General features: G+C 32.5%; 1 long non-coding RNA gene across 1 annotated transcript; it reads left to right on the top strand.

Moving 5' to 3' along the window:
* The first annotated feature begins 491 nt into the window (after nt 1-491).
* Nucleotides 492-3671, top strand: LOC128213200 (uncharacterized). Its single transcript, XR_008257737.1, has 3 exons — nt 492-617; nt 848-963; nt 2243-3671. It is a non-coding gene; the product is annotated as an uncharacterized LOC128213200 (long non-coding RNA).
* Nucleotides 3672-6338: the final 2667 nt, after the last annotated feature.

The raw sequence follows: 6338 nt of genomic DNA, 5'->3' as shown, positions 1-6338 counted from the left end.
TATCAGATTTTGTCTCAAAAAAACGATTACAATATTCAAGATGAATAAACAGACAGACACTATCCAATCAACAACGTCTAGACTTGTGTTGATTGCGTCGATTTTAAGAAATATTTGTTCATTAACATATAACTAGAAAGTATAAGTAAGTGAATAATAATCACTCAAATTATCCAATGCAGTTCTTGTTTGAAAAATATCACTGCAAACAGCAAGCCGTTGTTGAGTTAGTAGTCTTGAAACAACTAACTCAAAACTTATATTCATATTGTCTGAAACTTTTTTTTCTTCGTAAAAATGCATACGGAATTTTGATAATTGAATAAAAATGAATCAAATATATTGATTGATAAAAAGTCGACGGTTTTTAAAATTGCTGACAATGTACAAAGACGGACATGAGCCAAAGGAGACTCATGGTATCATTCAGTATGAGTGTTGTGCTTTATCGTCTGTATATTTCAGAGCATAACAAGAAAACGTTTAATGATGAAAGATCTAATTGTTGTTTACGCAGCTGTTAAGGGTCATGAGTCGCACATGACCGAGGACGAGAACGAGACTGCTTCAATTTGTATTAAAACTATGTGCGAAGTAATTAGGGAGCAACAATTTCAGTAAGTATTTGTCATAATTACAAATGAATTATGACTAAATGTCTTCGCATTTATATAATCTCTCGTCCCTGTGAAATTGTTTACCATCTTCAATGGTTTACATGTGTTATGTTTTGCAAATATTGATATTTCCATGGATGACCATCAATAAAGCTTTAATGATGGGTAGCTGTGGAGAGAAAAAAAGAACTTTTGATAATGACTTAACCTATAGCAGTGATGTTTTACAGTTCCGACTTCGTATCAATGATGGAATGTGTTAACCAACGAATTTGCGAGTCCGGCAATAAGTATCAGACGTGCGTGGAAATGGACAGTCAGCTGACAAAGAAGCTTTTCCTTTTCGGTATCATTTCTTTCTTGTAAAACTTTTCCTCCTTAGGTTTTTGTTTGTTTTTCTGTTAATTTTTGTTTAAACAATATCGTACACTTTTTCTTTTCAAGTAAGATCAATACAATCTACCTTAAATATTTGTCACTCACCATTAATTACAAACTATCATCTTTGGGGCTGATTTCTATCAGTGGTATATATGTAGTACTCATTGTACATGATGTGTTATCTACAAGTAGCAATTTTCATATGTTTATACACTTTATGTGAAAAAAGCAACCTAGAGATATATTCAGTGTTGCCCGGTGCTTGATAAAGCAGTCATTGCGGCAATATAGTCGATTTTATATGACAACGGTTTGCCTCATTACGCTGTGTTTAAGTCTTCATTTCTAAAAACGGATATCAAATTAAACTTGACTTGTCATGTTCAGCACTTTGTATTAAAGTCACAAAATATATAAGGATATGAAAATAAATCATGGCCATGAGATGCTTTTGTTAAGGAATGTCTTAAAGGGATATCGTTCTGTATAAATGATTTCTACATTATCAGTGTTTGCTTTGGCATTTATTATACGTTGTTTCATTGTTTTGCATCTGACCGCTATTCATTTGTATGATAAAATATTTTCATAAGAAATATTGCATTATAATTCTGTGTCAGTTCAGTGGCGTCAACAGTTTGCCTTGCACCGAGATTGACTGCAATAAGACAATCTGTCGCAGTTGGTCCCTAGGTTCGAAGCCAGGGTCAAACATAACTGTCTAATTGTATCTAGTGTTAAATGCTAATATCGTGATCACTGTATAATGAACAAACTTAAGGCGACTATGAATATGTGATTGTCGCGTATATACTTAAACTATCAATTATGATATATATTCAGCGAATGTTGGCACGAATAGTCATCACATTAGAATCTAATGTATCGCGTACAAAACACGATTCTAAAGTAAAATCATGAAACTAGGTAACCAGACAGTACAACGTAGACATGTTGGGTAATGCACTAAAATGGATTTAGATATATAGATTGGACACAGACTAAATTTCTACATAAACACATAAGAATATTAACCAAAGATCATATAACACATTATGTTATGCATTTGTCTCAACAAAATATTACAAAACGCTGATTACTTTTGATAAACCTTTGGTAAATGCATTTATTTGACAGCTAGCTCATTTATGGGTTGGAATTATTAAGTCGGTTATAAGGTGCGAGCCGGACGCGGCAATACAATTTAAGTCATGCTTCATTATGTGTTTCACCTATATTTACAGAAACCAAAACGGAAAAGGAAGGGGAACCTCTATCAGCCAGTGCCTTGGGAGGTAGTACCCAGACTCGACTCGGGTAGGTGTTGAGGCAAGATTGGCTTAATAATTAACACATGTTCGAGTCAGGTTATCTAACGTGATCAAATACTTACCGTATTGTCCAAAGTTGTTTGTCCACAATTTTTTGTCATGTGTCACCAACTTTATGTAGTTAGCTTGGACAAGTAAAGAAATGAAAGAGTGAATGAACCTTCCGTGGGCATTTGTTTAAAAATATGTTTGTGTTAAAGTGGTAGCCTTCGTGAATTTTAGGTAAAACCTAGTTGTAATTGTTGATGGCTTTCATGTTATATTTAAAAATAAGCGTGGATTATTCAAAGAAAAACGTGTCCTTTTTTGGATAAAAAGGCAGATTTGTTGAATATATCGGTCTTTGAGTATTAATGAATGATAAAGGCATTTATTTAAATGTTGAAACACTGAAACAAATAAACTGATTGAGTAATTAATGTACCTTAATGATTTTTTTATAAATTTTGAATGTCAAATCTATGTTATGTTTACAAATAACAATTAAAAGAAATCCACTTATCCAAAATTGAAGCGAGACTACGTTTATGTAATGCTTCCAGCACAACAAGAGTAGGACTGTGTTTCATATAAACATTATAATGTTATGCCGGATTTAACTTTTATTTCGGATTGAATCCTTAAAACTAATACATTCATTCATATATTTCTTGTTTGTTTCAAATAACTTAAGTTAAAGTAGCTTTACCTCCGATGCATATCATTATGCTTGCTCTTAGTATGTACCTCCTATGCAATGTTTTGGACATGCTACATTAATGTACTCTGGTAAGCATTTTAGAAATATTGGACCGATGTATGATATCAACTATGACTTGATACACTTTATTTACTTTACATGTAGCTTATAGGTTCGAGTCCAGATTGTTGTTTGTGTTGAGATGTTTGCATTTCGGAAATTGCATGTAAGAGGTGTGCATTCAGTTTGTTTGAAACCAAAGAAAGGGTCGGATGTGAAACCATTGTATAAATACTGCTTCTGATAAAAAGGTTTAAACTAACCGAGTAAATGTTTCCAAGTTGACAATTTTCACAATTGAAATGCACAAAATTTGGACAACTAAATAAAAAAGGTTCAGTGCCTTTACCCTATATGTATATACATGTTATTTAAAACGATATATTTAAATGTTGTGTTATTCTGCGTCAACAGTTTAGTTCGAACCTTTTCTTTAAAACAAATATTTATGTTCAGCTATTTCATGGTGTGTGATTAAAAAAACGATTCAAGTAAAATAGCTATTCTTCAGTAACATTACATAAAGCGTGCTCCTACTATGTCAATTGTATCTTCTTTATGCAATATTTAAAACAAAATCAATACAATTGGGATCTATTATTTAGCCTGAGTTTTATAAGCATTACTGCATTACTTATGTTTATATCCCATAAACATCGTATTTTTTTTAGAAAATGCAATGCCGAAATATAACAGTATTGTTGTTGTTGTTTTTGTTAGTATTATTTTTGCGATGGAATACAATTAGCATTTGGCTGAGTTAGTTGATATTACGTGTATTTGTTTAATTTGTGATTTGTACTTAAGAAATAATATGTACGTGTGCAAATATTGCATTTAAAGGTCACACCAATAAGTATTTGTATAAGGAAATACCCCAATAAAGAACTATGGCGAGAATCTTATAAAAAATTCCTTCCGAAATTATTATTGCCACGTTCTTTGAAATGTTTTTGTCATTTTAAACACATAATTTATTGTTGTACTAGAGCACATTATGTTGGTCTTTCTGGATTAAAAATTGAAACTCGAGATTTATATATAAACATAGGAACGGTCTCTTGTTATATCAAACTACTTTTTTTGTATTTTTTTGAAAAACAGATGCGGAGAACCTGAAAACGCAACAAATATTCTGTGTGGCTTAAAGTATTAAACATGATATTTCAAATAGTTGTGAATTTGTTAATATGTTAAAAGAGGGAACAAAGCATACAATTTGTTGTCTAGATAAAAAAGATAATAGAAAGACAAAGCCATTTTTTGGTTAACAACATTGCCTTGTTGTGCTGTTATTAGTAACTACTTTATATCGTTTTTTTTGTTGTTTTTTTCCAAATGTTTTGACATTATATCATTTTAGCGCATCGCAAGGTTTTGGGTTTTATACGTAAGAATAACAAATAGGTTTACAGAAATATAAAATGCAAAAAATAAAGGCATTTTAAACGTGTTTTACAATCTTTCAAACTTTTCTTAAAGACTGATTTTCTTTGGTGCATCATTTTCTTGACGATGAATCAAAATAATTTAAATCATGCTTCATCAGCAATAACGTATTTCTCCCCTGTTTTTTTGTCTACTTTGATAGTGCATTTTTTAAGGGCCTAATTGTTTTGGAAGGCAACACGAATCATAAAATTGTTCGGTAGTTATTTTCCATCAGGAATCCGAGAAAGGATAAAAACTCGTTATAAAACTTGATATACTCGATAATCGTTTAATGATGCACAACAGGCTCAATACATATGTAATGAACGTTCAAAAATGACACCATGGGTTTAATTATAATTTAAAACACGCAATTTACGGCCTTACATATAAATCCTACGCAATTTAGGAGACATCATCATGAACGTCTCTGTGTTACTTTCTGAAATCTCAATAAATGTATAAACTAGGGATATCAGAAAAAGCAAAGGCATGTCCAAAGTCTCAAAATCTTGCGATGTGGCTCATACATTACAGTCTATGTGTGAATTAAAGTGCACTATGCTCACAATAAAACTTACCTTTTGGGCTTAACAGAATAATCTCTGTCACCACAATATATCGTGGCATTTTGTTATCCTGGATAATTTCTACAATTGGATAGACAACCATTTATAACTGGGGTATTTATAGAAGTACATCATATGAACCTTTATCTAATGTACATTGTGTAGCCTTAGTGAGTTGTTTACCTTTGTACTCACTAATTCTCAGTTAAACTACCACTATATATAGAAACAATCCAAGTATGTCTGCAATGAGACAAACTTTAATGAAGAACCCACCACAAATATTCAATATTCCCTTTTTAATAAATTTCACTATAATGATTGTTCAGCTTTGTTTTAAAAAATAACGTTTCTTCATTTACATTCTTAAACCATTATTGTTCAAATTAATAACATCACAAATGACGTTGCGTACTAAAATATATGTACACATGTTACGTTTTGTAGCAATTTCACAGTTTATATAAACCCCGATGAGCTACAAGGGAAAGCGATCGGCTTATTAAAGAAATAAATAACCATGTGATGTTACTTTTTTATTTGATTATTATATATTATGTCCACCCGAAATGGGGATACAGGTGCTTTGTACATCGCTGTGAAACAGATATTGACGTTCCTTCACTTCAACGGAAGTCTGGTATATGATTGCTTAGTTTTTTCCTATAGACCAACGGAATAATGCGCAAAAGCGAAATAACGAAATCAACAAAATATCTTCGTCGTTTCCCTCTTTAACGACTTACCATCTAACCTCGTATAATGCTCTTCTTAAAACCATTTGCACCGAAAATGATTTAATTTCATTGAACATTAATTGCTTTCACTTTTAATCTTGCGATAGAACAAGTTAATACTAATTTTCATCCAACTAATCAGATAAATGCGCCTGTCCTAGTGTCTAGATAGTGAGACCAGATAAACACATGACAAGGAAAATTTGGCCCTTATTGTAAAACCATTGGGCCATTCGCGGGACATCTCAAGCCATCGTATGACCGCCGCTGGAGTTTCTCTGCATGCCAAGATATTGCCGAAAGACCTTGCGAAGTATGTTATTTTCGTCATTACTTTGTGTGATAATCTGCGTCTACGGGTATTTTTGCCCCACGAATACAATTCGGTGGAAACAAGAAGCCCAATTGTTAAGGAGGGCTGAAGCCCTCGCAATGCCGTAGTGTAGCGACCATGTAGCCATCGTATTATATTACGATATCATCGAGGTTACCACTGTGTCGGAAAACAGGCGAATTTGAGCACCGTTAGCGTT

Source organism: Mya arenaria, chromosome 1 (genome assembly GCF_026914265.1).
Source record: "Mya arenaria isolate MELC-2E11 chromosome 1, ASM2691426v1".
NCBI classification, from domain to species: Eukaryota; Metazoa; Mollusca; class Bivalvia; order Myida; family Myidae; genus Mya; species Mya arenaria.
Note: the sequence above shows the minus strand (reverse complement) of the source record. Positions and strands in the feature narration are given on the sequence as shown.